This window comes from Podarcis liolepis (assembly GCF_965112155.1).
Source record: "Podarcis liolepis genome assembly, chromosome: 1".
Taxonomy (NCBI): domain Eukaryota; kingdom Metazoa; phylum Chordata; class Lepidosauria; order Squamata; family Lacertidae; genus Podarcis; species Podarcis liolepis.
Window position 1 is genome coordinate 94,792,314 of NC_139554.1, and position 23,172 is coordinate 94,815,485.

Sequence of the window (23,172 nt, forward strand, 5' to 3'; positions counted from 1 at the left end):
TAGGTACAACTGTTCAATTCATGAATGATTTTCTTTCATCTACCACAAAGCAAAGGAACCAGAACGGTTAGTTGCTGTATACCCTTGTCTGCTCAGATCAGTATTTACAGAATCCCATATTTAAAACTGGAACCCTACATACCACTTTCTGGCACTCTGAGTTTGTACCAGCTCTTCTGCTCAGACTTCACTAAGGCAAAGTGCCATAGGTCATCCTTGGTTACACATTGCTCCCAGGAAACAAATACTCCTTGTGCCTCTCATATCAATGCAGATTTTCATTTTTCATTAGCACATCAGTAGTTCATGCCATCTCTTTCAGCAACAGAATTAATCATTTGCATTCAGAAACTGGAGTGAGTTATACCCCTCCCACCTGCGAGCATCTCCTCAACCCACAGGGGATGGGCTATGAGCATAAAAGAAGTGCTGAGAGCAATAATTTAAAATTATCTTGGCGAATCAGTCTACTCTTTTAATGAACATTGTTTTCTGTTCCATTGGGAGGACACCAGCAAGGGAGGAAGATAACAGGGCATCTTACATTTTATGTCAATGAGCTCTCCTACTGTAACCGTAAAGTAAATGAGGTGTGAAAAAGCAATGTTTTTGTTTCTATCTTTTCCCTTTATCTGATTGAATTACAGCAGGAAAGGTGTCTTGGAACAATCCAGATAGGGAAGTTTCAGGTTTTATAGTTCCGGTCCGTCATAGACTATTACACCAGTTCTCTAAGTAATACAACTAAACTGCAATAGCAGCAATAGCAATCATGGGGTCACTGTGTTTAAAATAGGGCTGAGAAAAAGGGGGGAAACCCAACTGTTTCCCAACCCGTTTTTTCTTGTGTTGGAAAGTGTCTGCTGAACTTAAAAAGTGATAACTGCTTTAATTCTATTCTATGAGTTGCTATTCCCAGTCTTCCTCTTCTTTGCAATCAGCTGGTAGGACAAAAGACTCTTCTTCTCGGGGTCCTGGGTTCAAGCCCCATACTGGGCAAAAGATTCCTGCATTGCAGGGGGTTGGACTAGATGACCCTTGTGGTCCTTCCAACTCTACAATTCTATCATTCTATCACTGTTTTCATTTGCCCTCCATTTGCCTTCATGGACATTTAATTTGATGATGTTGCACTGAGCACATAGCTGACAATTGAATGAAAATGTGTTGGCACAGGAGAAGGAAGACAAGTCCAGAAGATCAATATTTGCCAGATTGGGGAAGGGGGACATTAGGACTGGGAGGAAGGAAAGACACTTAATAACTATGGATAGGCTGTTCCAAATTACCTGCACCAGGTGATTAGCAGAACTCGTTAATTACTTTGAAGGTGGCCAATGTAAGTTGCGAAAAATTCCAATAAAATACAAATTCTCTCAGTCATCAAGATTTAATCTTGAATGAAGGATTGGACCTGAGACATAGAGGTCTACTGTGACAAACCCACCCTACATATTTTTATGCAGAACAACAGTACCATCTGCAGCATCTTGGATCTGGCACGCATGCTGAATAAGCAGTAACCTGGGTCTTTACCTCCAATGCATATTCTGAGTTTAATCAATCCCCCCCCCCAATAACTCAACTGGTCTGAAAGTGCAAGTTCTTCTGTAATGAAAGTTAAAGACTAAGTGCATTTCTGGTTGGCTATCTATCAATACCCTTTACATCAGATATGAATATTTTCTCCCCATTGGACCAAATTACAATTCATCTCCAGTCAGAGGCTGGCTTTTATTGGTCTTGGATTCCCATGACTCTGTAAGGCATCATCCCAGCACTTTGAACCACCCAAATCAGGAATCCAAAGATGCTCCTTTCACAACCTCTTTCCTAAGAGCAGGTCTGAATATGCCCTGAAACCCAATGTTCTACTCAAGTTCTTACATAACTGGCTATGTCAGATTGTTTTTATTAATGTTTATTTGCAAATTTATGTGTGTCCATAGCCTTCATCGCCACCCCTACCCCCACAGCCGTACACAAATTGTCCGTTGGCATTTGTATTCATTGGCTTAAAAAAAAAAAAGGCTTTTCTCTAAAATTTCTCACTGAAATCTTCCCATGATTGCACAGCTGTTAAGCTACCCCCTTCTGCACTGGGTTCTGTAAAATCTCTCATCCTCTGGGATTTAGAAAAGTAAACTTTAAATTACTTTATTTTTACATTCTTCAAGGGCTGAGCTAAAGAAGGACCCATGTCTGAAAGGCTTAGAAAGAAAGACAAACAGCTTTCATTATCTCAGTCTAATGACAGCCTAATATATCTATGTATCTTTATCTATCTACCTACTATCTATCTATCTATCTATCTATCTATCTTCTATCTATCTATCTATCTATCTATCTATCATCTATCTATCTATCTATATGGGGGGGCTACACAAAAAACCCCTTGGACTGAACTTGGTGCGGCGGTGCCCCATGTGTCCTCCACTGGTATAGCTATTGGAGGGAAGGTTTCCTGTATTTTCAGAAATTGTTTCTGTCCCCAGCTATCCTATCATCACACCAAGTGCAAAATATATATTCCTGGTGTTAGGCAGTAGCACTTCCAGGATTATTAAGATTGTGGCTTTAAAATGTTTGATCAATTTTATATTTTTAAATACATTGTGAGTCACATTGGAAGGGGGAGGGCTAATCCCATAGAAAGTGACCTGCATATACTGATATAATTAAATATTTAAAAGGATCCTTCCCCCCCCCCCCAGAAGGCTTCAATTACCTGTTTTAATGGAAGTGTCTGCTTTTCATGATGCTTCTTCCTGTTGTTTTATTCGACTGGTTGTTTCAAATCTTATTACTTGGCTTATTATTTTGATACCTGTATCCTACTTTATTTTTTAGTGTTTACAGAGGCCTTTCTTTGACTGGCAAGTAGGGTATAAATTAATTAACTAATAATAATTAAATCAATCGCTGCTTGGCCTTTTGGCTAAGATCAACTAATAATGGTTAAATCCATCTTGTTTTGCAGGTTGTGTGATGACACCACCTCTGACATGTTATTTAAAGAAAATCCAGGTCTGTCGCCACACTCAAATTTTGGCATAGCAAAATCCAGATTAGCTAGCAACGTAGCTTGGCGAAGCCGCTGACAGTGGAAGCAAAGAAGAGAAATGGTGCCAGGAAGAATCAAGCAACCGTCAGAAGAACAAAAAGGTGCCAGGCGGCACTGAAAGAATGTCAGCCTTTCAGTAAGTCATGTTGAATGTGCTACTTTTGAAGGAAATATCAAAACTAGAGCATTTTGTGCAGCTTTCATTTTCAGCCTCAGGGCTCCATTCCCTACTGGGCAATGTGCCATGTGGATGTGGTGGATGGAGCCAAAAGTGGATGGGGCAGGGAATATAAGATTTTAATCTTGTACAGGAGACTAGTGCCTGCACACACATATCCCTCTCTAATCTCCAGCCTGGCAAAAGTCATCATCAGCGTTCAAGGACACATTCCAGCTAAGCCAAAACATGTACGGCCAGTGTGAAGCAAGGTCCCGGTGAGGGATGTGCCCAAGGGTTGGACAGAGAGATCTGGAGGGCCACGTTTGGTCCCTGGTCGTGAATAATAATAATAATAATAATAATAATAATAATAATAATAATAATAATTTATTTTTTATTTATACCCCGCCCATCTGGCTGAGTTTCCCCAGCCAGAGTTTCCCCAGCCACTCTGGGCGGCCTCCAATCAAGTGTTAAAAACGATACAGCATTAAATATTAAAAACTTCCCTAAACAGGGCTGCCTTCAGATGTCTTTTAAAGAGAAGATAGCTGCTTATTTCCTTCACATCTGAAGGGAGGGTGTTCCACAGGGTGGGCGCCACTACCGAGAAGGCCCTCTGTCTGGTTCCCTGTAACCTCACTTCTCACAATGAGGGAACTGCCAGAAGGCCCTTGGCGCTGGATCTCAGTGTCCGGGCTGAACGATGGGGATGGAGACGCTCCTTCAGGTATACAGGACCGAGGCTGTTTAGGCCTCACCCCATCATTTCCATATTTTGCATTGTTTGTGTTATGATAATATCTGTGTTATGGGAGGTACATTTTCAACGGCAAAGAAAGTTTTACGTTTCATTTTGAAAACCGAGTAGGAAATTCTATTAAAGTGCAAAAGGAATCCAGCCATTGCTAATGAACATTTTCGCAAAACAAAAGATAAACTTTTTCCACATCTCATTTGATCTGTACTATTGCCTTTGCACTCTTGAGTGCACAAAGACAGCAGCTTTTACCTGCCAACCAAATAATTTAAATGGCATAAACGTTAATCATCAAAACAAACACACACTATTAACTGCTTGAGGGAGTATCTTAAATGAGCGAGATGGTGAAGAAAACAACAGCATTTGCTGCTACTGAACTTGCAAATCCTCTGGGGTTTCATCAGAAGCCTGTATGCATGTTTCTGACTGCAGTATCTGACGTGTTACATGCAGGCAGAGGGCTGGAAGAAAAAGGGGGAACGCCCTATTTTATTCTCTGCTCTTCATTCCCCTTTAATTCTCAGTGGAATATTCATGGCTTATAATTCCTAACTCAGTTATAACATGCACATATGGATGATTAGTAGGAATCAGTGACGCTGTAATGCTAGTATTTAATTAAACTTCCAATGTAGCTTCTCTTGGGAAGACTATAATGAAGGGCCATGTCTCACAGATAGAGCCTATGTGTGGCAGGCAGAAGGTCTCAGGTTCCATCCATGATATCTCCAGCCCCCCAAAAATAGGAAAATAAAATTAAAAAGGGGTAATGTGTCAGGTGATGATAAAGACCTGTGCTGGGAAGTTACTGCCAATCATAAGAATATAATATAAGAAGATCCTGCTGGATCAAGCCAATGGTCCAACTAGTCCAAAATCCTATCCTCACTTTGGTCAACAAGATGTCTGTGGGAAACAGGCAAGCAGGACCGGAACACAAAGCATTCACCCATTCACTGTGGCTTCGAGAAACAGCTATCAAGAAGGGTTACTGCCTTCAACCATAGTCGTCATGGCTAATTTGTTGTTGTTGTTTAGTCGTTTAGTCATGTCCGACTCTTTGTGACCCCATGGACCAGAGCACGCCAGGCACTCCTGTCTTCCACTGCCTCCCACTGTTTGGTCAAACTCATGCTGGTAGCTTCAAGAACACTGTCCAACCATCTCGTCCTCTGTTGTCCCCTTCTCCTTGTGCCCTCCATCTTTCCCAACATCAGGGTCTTTTCCAGGGAGTCTTCTCTTCTTATGATGTGGCCAAAGTATTGGAGCCTCAGCTTCAGGATCTGTCCTTCCAGTGAGCACTCAGGACTGATTTCCTTAAGAATGGATACGTTTGATCTTCTTGCAGTCCATGGGACTCTCAAGAGTCTCCTCCAGCACCATAATTCAAAAGCATCAATTCTTCGGCGATCAGCCTTCTTTATGGTCTAGCTCTCACTTCCATACATCACTACCGGGAAAACCATAGCTTTTACTATATGGACCTTTGTTGGCAAGGTGATGTCTCTGCTTTTTAAGATGCTGTCTAGGTTTGCCATCGCCTTTCTCCCAAGGAGCAGGCGTCTTTTAATTTCGTGACTGCTGTCACCATCTGCAGTGATCATCATGGCTAATAGGCAATATCAACTTTCCAGGTAACAAGATACTTATATGTCATAGGAAACACTGAGGAAATATACAGACAGAAACCAGGATCATTAACCACGTCAATACAGCTTCACATTTCATGTTCAGGTGGATGAAGGTATTCTCCCTGAAATCAAAACCAGTTTGCTGTGTATCTGTAGCTACAGCTCTACCTTCATGCATGCTTATCTGACCCAGGATGTCTTTTTCAATTTCAACCTGTTATTCTAGCCCTGAAGTCAGTGTTGATGCTGGTTTTTACTTCCAAATAAACCACCAAATCAAAGAAGCTTACTAATGGGTAGTTTGTGATCATTGATTAATTTCAGTCAACAAACCTGCTGTCAAAACACAATAAAGTTGAGTTAGTGGTCACTTCAGCTATTTTTAGAAGAAGGGTTGGGCCAATAAAATAGGGGTGAAGGTCAATAATTACATAGGGAGTGCACTGAAAGCGATAACCGGCAATATTTTCACATGGCAAAGATGAAGGGAAACTGTTGATTCATCTGCAGCGCTGCCTCTAGAAAGGATATTGATTCACCTGCCAACTGAATGCCTTTGATATAAGGTGAATGCTTGGCTTTTGCATCTGCAGCCCTAAGCACTTTGATGAGTATGATTCAGTGTTATGGCTTCGGAGGCATCACAGCTAGGTTTGGTTCTACTGTTTTCATTCTCTCACAGTGAAAGCAGGGGCACGGCCAAGACCGAGGGACGGAAGCGGTCTGGGGAGCAGTTTTCCAACAATCTGACACATTTAAGGACCATTCCAATGTTACTTTTTTGTGGCTTAGGAGCTCTACAGCTTGGCTTCCGCCTGTTGTAGGAACTGAATAGGAGTAGAAATCCATGGTCACACGCTGAGGAATCGTGCTGTAGCTTCTTCCTCTGCCAACATGGGAATTACCCTAAATGTCACCTTGAAAAATGCATGCAGAAACAAAAGCCAGCTGAAAAACAGGTTCGGGGATGGCACTATAAATGGCGCCCCTTTGTAATGTCGGGAAGAAATCACTATGCAATCAAATGCCATCACATTTTGAGTTTCCTTCAAAGGGGTGGAGAAACTCACAGTATAGTAATGGTATCACATCACACAGCTAAATTACCAGGTGTTACAAGTAAAGGGGGAGAACAAATCACAGAACAGGTGTTTTCAATAGCAGCGTCTTGCCTGTTAGAACGTTGCAGGCTCACCCTCCAATTAAACAGACTGCAATCCCCCTTCGTCTCCAACACCTTACCATGGCTCTCTTGCCAAAATAGGACATTCACACCTCAAATTTAAAATATTTATCCCATACATTTGCCACATTCATTGTGGCTGATTATTTTTTAACTGTTTTTTGACCCAGACAAACAAGTCAATCCGAAATAAGAGAACTATCCAGAGCGGATGCCATTTCCCCAATTATTATACCAAGGGGCTTCTTCTCATCTGACACCAGAAATGAACATATACAATTAAATGTGCTGAAAATTAGGGTGATAATCTTACATAATACCCAATTTGTTTTTGCTTAGGTCTAGGGTAGAAGGATTAGTAACATGAGTCACATTTCACTGTTTTGAACCACAGGCTTCTGCTTGACAAGGGTGCTTTCCTCCTGCTACATATCACACCAGAACACATTTGCGCTGCTCTGTAATGTGTTGAAAACATCAACATTTTTGCTCCGATAATGTAGTAACATACCGGTAGCAGCATGATGGAAGACCCACTTTGTCACATGCTTCAGTATCCTTGTGCCCTATTTTTTATAGAATGAGAAACATTTCCAATTATTTAATGTTATATTAACTTCCCGTTTGCCTCATCCGGCTTTGATTTATTGTACAGCTTCTTGCCAGAACTGCTGATTCCCTATAAATCACTGCATGCAAATCAATAAAATGAAATCAAACAAATCAAGGGACCAAACAATATTTCATTACCTCCATTTTTACTGTTTCATATAAACTTAATTAAAGTTTCAGATTAATTAAATTTAGTTGTCATCAGCACTGCTGCATATAAACGACTTAGCTTCTATTTCTTCTGCGGCACTGTGGGGTGGGGGGAATAGCAAAGCAGCACTGGCAATTCTGCAAAAGAATGCTTAGTAATTTCTCTTCTGCTTTGGCCTCTTGAAGATAATTGACAGCAAGCTTGGAGCTCAACAGCTCCACAGCACAAGTTCTGTTTCTGGCTACTTATGTACATACCATATATCTCACTTGTGCATTTTCTCTGGTCTAAAAAAAAGGTAAATTTTGTGTGGGCATATGAATGGCAGATTAAACAACATGTTATGGGCACGAATGTCCGAGGTTCGTTGGCATGCTCTTCCATACTCTATTCTGCATACCTAGGTTTGTAAGTTCTGGTCTGTTTTATTGCTCATAGGGAAGGAAGATTCCCTACATATGATTTGTAGCAATCATTGCTCTGTTATGTCAAGGACAGCTGTCACTGAATACAAGATACTAGAATTTCAGTGCTGAAAATTTGGTGTATCTCTCACCATCTGAGTGATTGCCATCTCTTGGAGAAAGGAACATTTCTGCAGATCCATTTGACTCTTGCCCGGAATATATTCTTATTTCTAATGTTCCTTATGCAAGACGAGGCTTGAATGTTGGCTTGGCTTGCTGCCATTTTGCTGCTTTGTTGTTTCTCTAGAAGTGTGTAGAGGTTGGTGGTTCGATGACCCCACCTTCTTCTGGGCTCCTCAAACTCTGCAAGATGCAAAGACTTGCAACACTTGGAGGGGCATTTAGAAAAAACCAGATGGAATCTAGCAGATCCACCAAGGAAGGATTGAATACACCCCCAACTGACTCTTCGGAGCAAATTTATTTTGACAAATCAGGAGGAAGAAAAGTTGATCTCTTCCACCACCCCATTGCATTTGTTGTTTTTATTACATATCTTTCAACGTGTAGGTACCTTGCAACTATCACTTAATCATCCTCACACTGAACAATGAAAACATGATTACCATATTTTTTGCTCTATAAGACTCACTTTTTCCCTCCTAAAAAGTAAGGGGAAATGTGTGTGCGTCTTATGGAGCGAATGCAGGCTGCACAGCTATCCCAGAAGCCAGAACAGCAAGAGGGATTGCTGCTTTCGCTGTGCAGCGATCCCTCTTGCTGTTCTGGCTACTGTGATTCAGAATATTTTTTTTCTTGTTTTCCTCCTCCAAAAACTAGGTGCGTCTTGTGGTCTGGTGCGTCTTATAGAGCAAAAAATACGGTATTTCCGTTTTACAGAAGGCTGGAAATATTGCTTTTGCTGAGTGGTTTGGTTGACACCTAATGCTACAACCCAATACACTGTTACTTGGAAGTAAATCTCATTGAACTCAATAGGACTTACAGCTAGTGCATTTTTTACAGGGGGTACTCAAGGGTACGCAGTACCAGCGCCTAATTTTTTGGGTTGGTGTTAAAATGTGTGACACTTACTGTAACAACTTCACGGTGAGTACCAGCACCTATTTTTCTAGAAACAAAGCACTGCTTACACTCAAATAGCAAGGCATAGGATTGTGCAGTACATTAGCTGAAGAAGCAATTTCATGGCTACCAACTAGGGCTGGTATATGGATGGCTTTGCCCTTCTTCTACTGTTGAAGCCAGTATGCCTTAATACCAGGTGTGGTTACACTCAGATCCTGGCTTGCAGGTTTCCCATACACAATTGGATACCCATTGTGAGAAAAGGATGCTGGCTTAGAAGGTTCTCTGGCCTCATCCACATCAGGGCTCTTAGGTTCTTGATGCAATTTCTACCACTCTCAGCACCACCTGTGTTTCACCCCACATTATTCAGAAGGGTCCCATGACCACCTCACTCCTGGAGAAGCTTCTTGGTAGTGCAGGTACCTGCTGTGGGGAAAAGGGGACAGCAAACTTTCCTTCCATGGTCTTCCTTAAGTTAACCCCTATCCTAAAAATATAATCCTATGCACACTTACCTGGGAGTAAGTCCGATTGAACTCAACAGATTCATATAGGATTTCATTTTTAGTATCCAAATCAAAGCCATTTTGATGGCCATTTACAAGAGCTTATTGAAACGTTTTGCACACAACTTCTTAGACTATCTGATTTTGAGCTGGTTTGTCGTTTGAGGTTGAGCTGCACGCCTGTTCGCAGTTAAAACGCTTAACTCCAGCTGACTGCTATCCATCTTCTCAATTGGAGTCTTACAACTTAAAACACTTTCTATTGTGAGGCAAGAGGGGGAATGGCCGGATACATTGGAAGCCATAATGGAAAAGATAAGTGAACTCAAGTATCCACATATTTGGATAGGAGAGGCTAAGGCGAGAGAAAGCCTTTGTATACAATTTCCTTACCAAGAAAAACCCCCAGTCCTTTCGACATTATGTGGCTAAGCTTTCTGGGGAGTTCTATAAAAATAAAATGATGCAATTTGAAAGCAGGCAAATATTCTCAACTTCCCCAGGAACAGTACATTTGCTATGCTTAGCTATTTTAGTCGATCTAATTTGGTTCTGTAAATGCAAGGAAGCTGTTCAAATACTACCACCATTTGCCTACAATTCTCCGCATTTAGTGCTATTTGTTTTATCCTGAAATTCTTCTAGCTTTGAAGGTGCCCTATATGTGCATGCAAATGTACACTTCAGGAAGCAAACACGGTAGCTGTCTATCAATGTGAATCTGAAAACGAGGGTCTTGAAGAGTGGAATTCTTCCCCTCATTTGAGTTCAACACACACTTACCGTACATTTTTTAAAAAAATGTTGACATTCCAAGTGAAATTACTTTCATCATTTCCTGCCCCCAATACATCCTTGCTTACAATTAAAAAGTACAAGTTTATAATGCTAAATAATTTATTCCCTCATCTCTCCATCCTTCTCTCTCTTGGCTTTATCCTTTACTTCCCATCTTGCCAATACGCCTATAGAGAAGAAAATGTTGCATTAATGCCCCCTCTACCTCTGTGCTCTTGTTTGCTACTGCTTTGGGGCACCATCTTCCCTTTCCTTTTTCTGCTGCCACCTCTTTCCATACCAAACACATTTAATATCTCTCCTTGATGCATTAGGAAATTCATTATGGCCTCACAAGCCTGCCGAGATGCATCTTTTAATGCAGGTAAATACCCCCCCCCCCAGGTTAGTACTGATTGCATGTTATCTAGCTGTGCACAACTACAGCTGGATTGGAGTAATGAAATACAGAGGTGTTGTAATTGTCGCTGGGCTGATATATCACCAACCTCCCACCCCCCCAAAAAAGTAAAAGCGTGAGATGGTAGTGGGTTGTGTGGTGTAAAATGTTCCTCCAGGCTCATTGTACTTGTTTTCCATTTCTTTTGGAGTCTTGATGATCTACCTCTCTGCTACACAAGTTTGCCTCAACTTGAAGGAATGCTTGCTAGTTTTCAGCCAGGCCCTAGGGCTGCAGATTGCCCATGCGATACAGGGCCATCACACTATACTCCGGACTCAGCACGGGGAAAGGAGAACATGTCCTAGGCAATACCTTTCCTTCTTCCTGCTCTGTGCCATAGGCAGACTTTGCCTAGTTGCCATAGGCAAACTTCTCTACTGCATCTCACCTGCCAATTGCAGCTTGGTCAACAAGGGGGACGCGGGTGGCGCTGTGGGTTAAACCACAGAGCCTAGGACTTGCCAATCCGAAGGTCAGCAGTTCGAATCCCCGCGACAGGGTGAGCTCCCATTGCTCGGTCCCTGCTCCTGCTAACCTAGCAGTTTGAAAGCACGTCAAAGTGCAAGTAGATAAATAGGAACTGCTCCGGCGGGAAGGTAAACGGCGTTGCCGTGCGCTGCTTTGGTTTGCCAGAAGCGGCTTAGTCATGCTGGCCACATGACCTGGAAGTCGTACGCCAGCTCCCTCGGCCACTAAAGCAAGATGAGCGCCGCAACCTCAGAGTCGGTCACAACTGGACCTAATGGTCAGGGGTCCCTTTACCTTTTACAACAAGAGTTTCAGTGGCCATCTATTTTAGAAGGCCGGATTAAGGCTTCAGCCCCCTAATCAAAATACACACCAGATATATAAAATTGCTTCTTATTAGCATTGATCCAGCAAACATCTTTTCTGTTATTTGTAAAGTCTCCCCCTCCAAAAATGCCCCACTTTCACCTAAGTCATACTGGTATAGCACATGGAAGTAGAGGAGGAAACCTATGTCTCTGTCTGCCATTGATACCTGAACAAGAGAGATAGTTTAAGCCCTGCTGATGTTAATGGGTGGGTTCTGTTACATCTACTTGTCTGTTGACTTTATTGGTATTTTTTTAATGAATGTTTTATATTTTATGTATAAACCACTTAGAGGTTTATTTAAATTATTAAGTAGAATATAAATTTTGTTAAAAGAAATAAGTTCCCCACTAAATGAGAGAGACTTGAAACTGCTCACCTTTGACTAGGGCATGCCCACAGGTTTTGATTTTTTTAGAAGCTGGGGCGGAAAAATACAGCCTTGAAATATTACAGAGGTTGTATAATATTTTGTGTTCGAGACAGGGGGAAACAGCTGTCAGTGGAAAAAGACATCAGCAGGAGATGTTTACCAAAGAGATAATGGAGCTGAAACTGACAGAAGCTTAAGGATGAGCAGCGTCTTTTAAAAGTCTACCTGTTTCATCTTCCCCTGATCCCTCTGTGTGAAAGAAAGTCCTTCAAAGGCATACTAATCCCTTAAGTAAGTGAGCTTTTGCACTTAAAAAAATGGGGAGAAGCAAGCAAGTATGGTACAAGGGAATGATGCTTTGACGGGCATTCGTGGGAAGTGACATATTCCTACAATTCCTCATGCAAAGTGGTCTCACTGAAGCCACTGAGAGTAGATTTACTGGGATTTCGGGTCATGCATTCATTTTCTCAGTCCAGTAGCTTAAGTTTCAGCAACATCTAAATGAACTGGGGAGGATGGAAGGAAAGACCTGATTTCATGAGTTGCTTGTTTGATTAAGTAATGATATTAAATCCAGTTGTTAAAAGCCTGTGTGGTGTATGAAAGCAGATGTTTGCCAGAGCTCTTGCAAATGGATTAGGTAGTCAAATAGGATGTACGGGAGGGTGTGTGCATGTGTGCGCACACATGCACACACACTCCTATGTTGTGGACTTAACCATCTTCTTACGCATGGTTATCTTTAAAAAACAAAAACAAAAAAAACCTTCCCCATTGGTTCCAGTGGGGGTAAGGTTAGAAATATATAAACATGGGGTTAGGGGAAAACTCCCCTAAACCCTAGAAATTGATAAATGGTAGGATTTTGGTTATTTGGGATATGAATGGGGCAATACCAGCTGCAGAGGAATTCCTGAGCTAGCCTATGCAAAACCAACCTGGCCAAGCTAGGGCCATTAAGAAACAATACAAGGCCATTAGGGCTATTGGCAGTGCAAGAGAACTGTGCTTCCCCCCTGCCCAGAGGTGTGAACAGAGACTGAGGGGTTGGAAGGTTGCCAGAGGAACTGGGTGTGATGTCACTGGAAGATGTTGGGGCCTTTGACGCAAGGCTTGGAATACGAGAAAAAAGACAGAGATCCATCTTGGGCAGGCTGGCTGAAGGCAGACTGGGAGAGATACTTTGGACTCCAGTTCTGCACTGCTGGGGGCAACAATCCTCTCTTAAGATAACCATGCTGTAAGATCTGAACTCCCTTCATCTAAACTTAGGTGTAAATATGTGACTAAATCACATTTATTAAAACTATGACAGCCTCAGCGTGGCTTGGCAGGGATTTGGGTGGTCAGCAACAATAGGAAGCTGCCTTGTCCCAAGTCAGACCATTGGTCCTTCACAGTGTCAGACAAGAGCCTTTCCCAGAGGCACCGTGATGGAACCTGGAACCTTTTACATGTGCTCTGCCACTGAGCTATGGCCCTTCCCCATATGGCTTCAGGTTGCCATAAGGTGTCCTAGGCCTTTTGTCTCATAGATCCAAAGCTGCCCCACTGTGTGTTTTCCACCACTACCCTGGGGGTAGTTATTTATTTATTAATACTATTTTATGTGACTTGATGTACATAATACCTAAGCAGTTTACATAAGATGTTTAAACCAAAATATAAATACTTATCACCCAAATAAAACAGTTAACACACAACATCAATTAAAAAAAAAAGTTAGGAGGTCTTCATTAAAAAGGGTGCATTTCCCAGGCACATTTAAAAGTAGTATTTTAAAATGCTCTCAGATGAATCCTGGGAGTGTGTGTCAAGCACCACAACATCCTTCTGAGATGGGTTGACCAGAACACTAGGTGGTATTCCAAAGAATTATGATACTGGTATTCTTGTTTTCAATCTCTAGCATGCAATTTATCTTTTCCATTGCCACCACACACTGAGTTAATGCTTTTCACTTACCTGTATCCATCACCACCCTAAGATTTCTTTCTTGGTTGCTGACTGCATGTTCAGATCCCATCTGTTTATGTGTGAATTTAGGATTTATTTATTTATTTTTGTGCCACTGTGAATCATGTTTCAGTACTTCTACCCCGAACCACTTCTACAAGTGATGATTTTACACTTTCACACTGAACCTCATTTGTCATTTTGTTGCCTATTGCCCAGTTTTAAGAAATAGTTTTGGTGCCCTTCGGTGTCCAATACCAGACAATGTATTAATAGGTTTAGCAGCATTTGCCTCAATACTCAGAAGTAGTTTAAACTGCACGTTACGCCTGATAATACATGGTAGTTATGATTCCCAGCACCCTTAAGAAAATACAGTTCTCAGGATTCAGTGGAGGAACGTGTGCACTTTAAATGCACTTCAAGTGTATGTTGCGGATGCGAGCCTTGTCAGCTAGGATTCCTGTCCCCATGGAAAGTGTGTGTGTGTACATGTGCTGCACATATTTTGAGAACACGAGGCTTCAACACACAATGAAGCAGTTATGTGAGATCATGACCACACGTGTGTTTGGCATGCGTTTTCACTACATGGAGTGGTATCAGGGATGAAATTTCACTTAGTCTGAAGACAGACAGATATCAGGATCACAGCACACAGGGATGGAGATTTATTCCTTTCCAGCCATGACACCCACCAGGCACACAGCTTAATAATAAAAAGTTCCCATCGGCACTTAAATCCCATCAATTCAAGAAAAACAAGAGGCATCGCCACATCATATGCATTAACCTTGATGAGTTACCCATTAGAACACTTCATTTATATTGTCCAACAGCGGAGAGGAGTTAGAATAACTATCCTTCACAGTTTCTAAATGGGTAACAAATGTTTCCTTCTCTGATTTTTTATATATATATATATATATATATATATATATATATATATATATACACACACACACACACACACACACACACACACGCACGCACACACACACACACACACACATCATTTTAAACTGTACACTGGCTCTAAGGCTAAAAACAGCGGGATGTTCAAGGCCCATTTCCCTGACTATACAAAAGAAGAAACTTCTCAAAATTATTTATCCACCACTCAATTGCAAGGAAACATCTCAGCAGTTTATAAAGCTATAGAATCAAACTTTAAAATTCTTGATAATTTCACCAGTTTTAAACAGGTGTCCCTATAGAAAGCATACGGTCACCGTTGTGTAAAAACCATTGTGACAATACCTTGACACAGCATTGATAGTGGCCAGAAATGACAGAAGTGAAAAAAAGCACTTGGTGAGCTTGGACTGGCATGAGAAATGTCAAACACGCGCACTGAAGGATTTGACATCTTTGTCAGGAATATTAATGGCTTCTAAGAGAGGGGAAGCACTTTAGCAAAAAAGAGCCCGAGTCACTCTAAGATGAAAAGCAAAGTCATAACCTTCAATCGCAGCTGATTCTTTTGTCTATTCAAAGATAGATAGTGCCTGAGTTTTCCTGTGCAGCTCTCCAGGTCCAGACTCTGTTATTTTAATCTCAATTCATTTTATCTCTATCTTGAATTATCAGGTGCTATTTAAAAAGTGGGTGTGGGTGTGTGGACTTTGTTGATATCCGTCAAAACATACCAATACGCACTTAATAAGAAAACCTTCTGTGGCAAAAAATGTGGTGGCAGAGGGAGATCTCAGAGTCTGGAATTTGTTTTCTGATTTACAAAGCTGTGGTGTTCAATAGTCTAGTGAACTGTGCCATGCAGTTAACCGCTTTGGTACGATGCTACCATTTCAAAGACAACAGGAACCTGAAGCCTCAATTACATTAGCCCTACCGTAAGTTGAATGTTGTGTTTTGTTTTTTTGCCAGAGGCATTTCAATTCACCCACAGCTTTTCTTGATGGGATTTTAATAATAATAACAATAATAATATTGAAAGCAGAATGCAGCAAGTGTTATTCCAGACTCACCTTGCCTTAGTTATATTTAGGAATGGTGCACACAGAGATAATTACAAGACAGGAGCAGGATTTGTTGACCTGTGACAATAGACACTATTTTGTCAGCCCCCCACCCTACTGATGGCATATATTGTGTGCAAAAAAATATAAAGTCCAGTAAATTAATAAAATGCTGGAGTGATCTTTTCAGTGTGGATTAGTGGCAGCTGGTGGTAGCTAGACCTGGTGCGGAACCTGGACAGAGCCTAGGTCATTTAGGTGGAGCCTAGGAAGTGACTGCTTGTGAGGTCCCCATCCTCTTCACTTGTAGGAAAACAGTAGACACTTTCGCAGTACAGTCATCCAAATGTTCAGCACCTAAGTGTCTTACTTTGGTTCAGAAAGGGTCTCCTCTGTCTTGCCTGCTTCTTGGAAATCACATTTCTAGACACCAAGTCAGAGGGAAAGTGTTTGAGGTAATTGAATCACCACCCAGTGGATTAAGGGTTGACTAGGCTAGCTCCCTAAATGTTCCCAGTAAATTAGAGTATTAAGGTATTAAAATTTGGCCCCTCCTCCCCAAAGCTCGGGAAGCTTCTGCGCATGCACGCAATGTTGACCTCCACCATCGCCCTCCCAATCTGGCGCCTCTGGCCCTAACTGTTTCCCACAAAAATATTCACCACCCACCAATATCATCACCTCTCCTTGGTTTCCCCTTGAAAGTCAAGTCCACCACTTCACCACTGTAGGTTAGAGACGGCAGATTCTGCCAGGTGCCCAGTTCCAGCCTCAAATCTTATGTCTTACGCCACTTTGCAAGAGAAACTTGCTGTAGAGTCTAAGGGGTGTGGGTGTTCATGCACACATTCTACTTTCAATGCCTAACGACGGCCATGGCTATGCATGAAGCAAATTTTAGACCAAATGTTTAAGTAAGGCACCTGCTGAAGCTAGCTGTACATTAGCACTCCCATCACTATTCTAGTAACTAACCAGGGGGGTGGTGAGGAAAAACCACCAGCCGACATGTGGAATCATCATGGCACTGCATAGCAGGGATGCAGCCCAACCATCTCATTATTAGATATGTCAGTCCCAATAGGTAAGAATTCTCAATCAAGAAAGATGTTATTTGCAGTTCAACACACTTTGAGCTGTGTGTGCCATCACTGTATGCAGCCTTTAACCTAAGAACATTGATGGCTCTGTAGTTAAAATTAAGCCAAAATCTGGTCGTTTTAAATGAGAGTGGGAGTAGCAATCTGACCCCAATGTACACAGTTCCCTTTCCTTAAATATGGCTCCAGGTTATTCTTCTGCAAAAGGCCATGTCTTCAGTTATCAGACAACAAACCAAATATGGGTTTACTGGAAAATAAAATTAAACACAAAAAGAGTATTCCAGTTGTATAAAACAATAAAAGAAAACAGGAACCCACAAATCAAAGAATGCAGAGATTTGATTTGATTTGTATATACAGTAATAATTTGGCAAGAAATCACATTGCACACATTTAATTGTGTGTATGGTTTAAAGTCTTTTGTTGTGAAAGTCATATGTGGCATGCAATAATAAAAAGAATTCATTGCATGTAATGGTGTTACAGCACAATCCAAATCATATCTCTTTAGAAGTATTGAATTCAGTATGACTCACAACTCTTGGGAAGTTAGGACTGAATTTAGCCTGCAGGCCTATCCTCACTTACCTGGGAGACATCCCTTCCCCACTGAATTCAATAGAATTCACCTGTGAAGAGGCTTATGTTGTTAGTCAAATGCACTTCTCCCACCTGTAACCTCTTATAAAGATCTGCAGCTGTGTTAACTAGCTAATGCAGCTGTGAGGTGGATGAGGAAAAGCAAGCTGAGCTTGAATCCTGGCAAGATGGAGGCACTGTGGGTGAGTGATTCCCATATCTGAGTAATTCATTCTGGCTGCCCTTCCCCACTAAAAGAATAGGTTGGGGGTCCCAAGGTGCGTCTGGGTCCAGCTTTGTCCCTGGGAGCTAGATGTGCTTTTGACCAGCTTGGGCTGGTATGACAGCTATTACTAGTCATGGACTGGGAAAGCTTGGCCACAGCAGGCCATGCGTTGAATGAGTGCAATATGGGACACCACTCACACTTGATCCGGAAGCTGTAGCTAGTACAGAATGCTGCAGTATGGTTGCTGGCAGGAGTGAGACCCAGGGGAGGCCCTGCTGTTGGGGCTGCCACTTGGGGTTACCCAGTAGGTGGTGATGTGTGCCAGGGTCTTCTCAGTAGTGGTTCTTTGTTTCTGGAATGCCCTCCCTAATGAAGTGTGTCTGTCTCCCTCATTATTAACTTTTATGAGAATTTGAAAACGCATTCTTGCTTTGGATAGCTGAAAGTCCTATCCCTGGCAATTCTGAATTTGTGTGTGTTTTTGTTGCTGCTTGCGGAAGTTTGTTTTTCAGAAGGTACAGTGGTACCTCAGGTTACAGACGCTTCAGATTACAGACTCTGCTAACCCTGAAATAGTACCTTGGGTTAAGAACTTTGCTTCAGGATCAGATCAGAAATCGCATGGTGGCAGCGGTGGAAGGCCCCATTAGCTAAAGTGGTACCTCAGATTAAGAGCAGTTTCAGGTTAAGAACGGACCTCCAGAATGAATTAAGTTCTTAACCTGAGGTACCACTGTATAATTATATTCTCTTAGTATTGACATATTTGCCACCCTGGACTTCTGGGATTTAAATTAAGTAAGTAGCAGTTAGCTGTGAGATGCACAGATCTGTGCTTTGCAAACACATGGTCCTTATAGGCAGGCGGGATAAACCTCTCCTGTTCTGTGAGATGAGGCAGCATTGCAGAAACAAGCAAACCTATGAGGAAGCCAAACTAAATCTATGTAAGAAATGAAAATAAAAAATGAAGCAGGAAAGGTTTTCAGCCATATGGCTTTGAATACAAAAGACCCAGATAGAAAGTAGATGAGGTGGAGAAAGTCACAAGGGTTTTTCTAAAACAATCACCATTAGAATGGGAACCATTCCTGGAGGGTTTGGCATAGAACCCTTTGCCATACGCTATTAACCTCACCTTCATAAATGTTTATTTTATGGTCTCTATGAACATTAGAAGGGCATTATTTTCAGTAAGCAGCAACAAGGCAACAGAAGCTAAGTGAATGCAGTGATATATGTCTAGTTGTAAAACTGAACAGCTAAGGCTTTTCTGAGCATATTTTTCCCTGTAAGGGTAAGAATGTCATTGTGTGTCCCTCCTCTCTTCCTTTGGGACCGTTTCCCTTCTGTGGGTGCTAACATGATGTAGAGGGATTTTTGAAATAATTGACACATTGCATTCACATCTTTAATCAGTGTTGCTCTTGTATTCTACTGGGACAGATTAGATAAAGAATTGTTCTCAATTTCTAGTGAGGATTACTTGCTAATATTCAGAGATGAGCTAATTGCTTTTCACACAGTGTGGGGGAACTTTCTTTAGACTGTGGAAAGAAAGGTACTGTATTTGATCAAGAAAATATATTTCTCATTGCCATTTATATTCCGGATGGAGAAATCAAAAGTTAAAGCTTATGTATTAGCAAGGAAAAATAAAGGAAATAAATTCATATGACAGTCTTAGTAAGAGAGCACCAACAGGAACCAAATAAATGATTTTTTTATTTAAAAAAATCAGTTTGGTTCTAGAGTATGAATTTATCAAACATACAAAACCCAGAAGAAGAAATAAAAAATTCCTTCCAGTAGCACCTTAAAGACCAACTAAGTTAGTTCTTGGTATGAGCTTTCGTGTGCATGCACACTTCTTCAGATACACATGTGCATGCACACGAAAGCTCATACCAAGAACTAACTTAGTTGGTCTTTAAGGTGCTACTGGAAGGAATTTTTTATTTTGACTATGGCAGACCAACACGGCTACCTATCCGTAACCAGAAGAAGAAAGTGTGGGATAACCGACCTCATATAATTCATGAAGGTGTTAATACATAGACTAAGATGTCCTGCCAGGATTAGCTATGTCCATCTCATCTTGGGAGGAACTAGGTAATTAAACCTCCCTCAGTCTACCTGAGAACCTCAGCATGTGAAAAGGTTTGAGGTGATTGCTCCAGCTCAGCTTTCATCAATCATTATTGAGTTCTTATATTAATAATTTAGGAACTTTAACCACTTTGTAAGTAAGCAAAGTTTTACTGCTTGTGTATTTCCCCCCGAATGCTGTATGGAAAAACACACAAATCTGACCTCTAAAGAGTTTGTAAGTAAATTACCAAATGCTAGGGAACAGAGAAGCTTCGGAAGGAACTTGAAATGACCCATATTGCTATGCTTTATTTTGCTGCCTATTTTGTGATTTTAAATCTCTTCTGGGGTTTTCACCAAAGAGTACTTGCACCAAACCTGGGTCTTTGCATCCAGCAATTCTTGTGTGTGTGTGTAACCAACAGAAAGAAGTAGCTGTCAGTGGCGTAGCGTGGGTTGTCAGCACCCGGGGCAAGGCAAGTAATTTGCGCCCCCTAACCCGTGGATTTGCGCCCCCTAACCCGTGGATTTTAGCACTCGAGTGCGAGCGCCCCCCCAGATGTTGCGCCTGGCCCCCCTGCACCCCCCACGCTACGCCACTAGGGCTGGGGGCAAGCGAAGGAGCCAAGGACCCCCCCAAAAGGCTCAGCAGGAATTTATTAAATTTATTATTTGCGGAGCCCCCGCGGGCCGAGGCAGCCGAAGCCCCCTCCCCTCGGGCGCCTCCCCGCCCCCTCCTCTCCTTGGGCTGTAGGTGGAGCTCCAGATCCGGGCTTGGCCGGGTCCGGGGGCTTCTAGCCGTGCTCCGTCCTCGCCCCCCCCCCCCCGCGGCTGAGACTTGCACTGAGAGCCGGAGCCAGCGGCGCCCCCTTCTGCCGGGAGACCCTCGCCCGCCCGCCGGCTTCCTCTCGGAGGGTTTTGGGGAGCGCAGGGCGCGGCGAGGCCCCTCGGAGCTCTCCTCCCTCCCAGTCGGCAGAAGCAGCTGCCGCCTGTGGCTGGGCCGAGGGGATGGCGGCATCGGCGAGGTGCGGCGGCTGCCCGTGCCCGGCGTCGGTGGCGGCGTCGGCGCTGCTGCAGCGGCTGCTCCTCCTGCGAGCAGTGAGTGGAGCGCAGCCGCAGCGGCGGCGGCTGGCGGTGGCGGCGGGGGAGCCCGGCGGAGGAAGGAACTTGTCCCTTCCCTCTGGACTCGCGCCCCCCCCAGATGTTGCGCCTGGTGCGGCCGGCACCCCTGGCACCCCCCACGCTACGCCACTGGTAGCTGTGAATAGTTTTCTGAACAGAAATTCCTCTCTAGGGCCAAAACAACTCACCTTTCTTGGTACGGGTTCTTTCGATAACAGTTACAGCCAAGCTAAGCGACTTGTTCTAACCCTCTGATTTAATCCCTCCTGCACTATTTGACATACTGTTTTTCTGCTGTTATTTTACAGTCACTATACTTAATTCTGTTACTGAAGTTTTCATTACTTACAGACTCCTGCAGTTCTTTGTAATTTCATGGTGTAAGCATTTTAAAATGATTTTCTATTGCAAATGTTGTTTCATTCACGTAAATGCACCAAGAAAATTAGCTGGGATAACCCCTGTCCTTAAACACAATGTAGATGACATTTCGGCCATCAAGTAAATTAGTTGTCTCTTGCTATAACTTCCAATAATAATAATAATAATAATAATAATAATAATAATAATAATAATAATAATATATTAAATAAATAAATAATTTTGGAAGCCTTTAGAAATCAACCATAATGCACAAACAGATGCCCCAATAACTTTTTTTGCGGTTAAGTTCAATGTATGTGGCTCTCCTTTCCAACTGAAAAGAAGCAATCCAACTGAACAGAGAAATCCTGAGTGAGCAGATATGCCCGACAGGTGAGGAAGAGATAAATTAAGCTTATTCCTACCTGCTTTTGGCCAGCATTAGGTCTCTGTGTGAGGGCAGTGCAAATGTTTGCTTTCTCTGCTTCCATTGATTCCTTTGAGGTGAATTACACCTGCATTTTGGGTGGTGTAAGTTCCACCTAGTTCTACATGCAGTATCAAAAGGAGGAGGGGGTTAGAATGAAGCATAATTCTGTTCATCCCTTGCTCTACCCATTCTTTGCCCTTGGCATCTTTACAAAGGCTTTATGTCAGAAAGGTTAAGGTTATTTGTTCCAGGGTGCATTACAACATTGCAATTTTGACGCATCTCAGAATCATATATCCCTGGGGTTGGGAACCAGTGTCCCTCCAGATGTTCTTGGGACCCCAGCTCCCTCCATCTCCAGTCAGCAGGGCCAATGGCTAGGAATGAGATGTGGACTCGCAATATCTGGAGGGCTGCAGGTTGCCTACCCTTGATCTAATCTGTTTCTCATTTTTTCAGAAGAAATTGGGTGATTTGCAAATCTCTCTTCTTTCCATTGGTCGGTTTGCTAACAGCCAGAGCACCACATCCACTGCTAGGTACAGCCCTGATGGATGTTTAAAGGCATGGCCCGCAAGTTTGCTAACGTTAGTGCTGAACACATTTTGTAGACAAAGCTGCCCGTCTATAAGCATCTTTCTTAAAGGATAAGCTGAGCACAGTAGTGGGCAGTAGGGGTGTTGCAATGCTTGGCCTCAGATCAGTGGAGTTGCTGTTGCTTATTGAAAGGCACAAGGGGCAAGGTGGTTGGCATTGGACTAATGGGCCAGTGGCAACAGCAATTGGGCTCTTCTGCTGTGTCTGCACTGTGTAGTACAGGCATAGGCAAACTCGGCCCTCCAGATGTTTTGAGACTACAATTCCCATCACCCCTGACCACTGGTCCTGTTAGCTAGGGATGATGGGAGTAGTCCCAAAACATCTGGAGGGCCGAGTTTGACTATGCTTGGTATAGTGGAACTACACTGCTGCTGCTAGTCATAAAACTTCAAAAAGTTCACACATACAAACTGAGGTTTCTGGGCAGGGTAGGTTTCTCACAAGTGGTGTGCCTTTGCATTATATATATGTGACATATATATGTGTGTGGCGAACCTACATGAGTTTCCTCACCCTCTTCAAACAGCAATATGAAATAACTAGATAAAGTGTTTTTTAGACACAACTGCTTAGAAAAGGCACGGAAAATGAACCATCAATCCATTGGAAACCATATTGGAAACCTTTGCTTCCATGTTGAATAGAATGTAGTCTTTCACATATCAGATGGAAGACTCGTAATTGCCCAAGGCACTTTG

At 42.5% G+C, this 23,172-nt stretch overlaps 1 long non-coding RNA gene across 1 annotated transcript in view; it reads left to right on the forward strand.

The window, feature by feature from the left end:
• Positions 1-23,172, forward strand: part of LOC310701367 — a 41,307-nt gene that overhangs the window by 6,200 nt on the left and 11,935 nt on the right. Inside the window, exon 2 of the long non-coding RNA XR_014523027.1 lies at positions 2,981-3,200. This is a non-coding gene — a long non-coding RNA (uncharacterized lncRNA). The remainder of the gene's footprint in view (positions 1-2,980; positions 3,201-23,172) is intronic.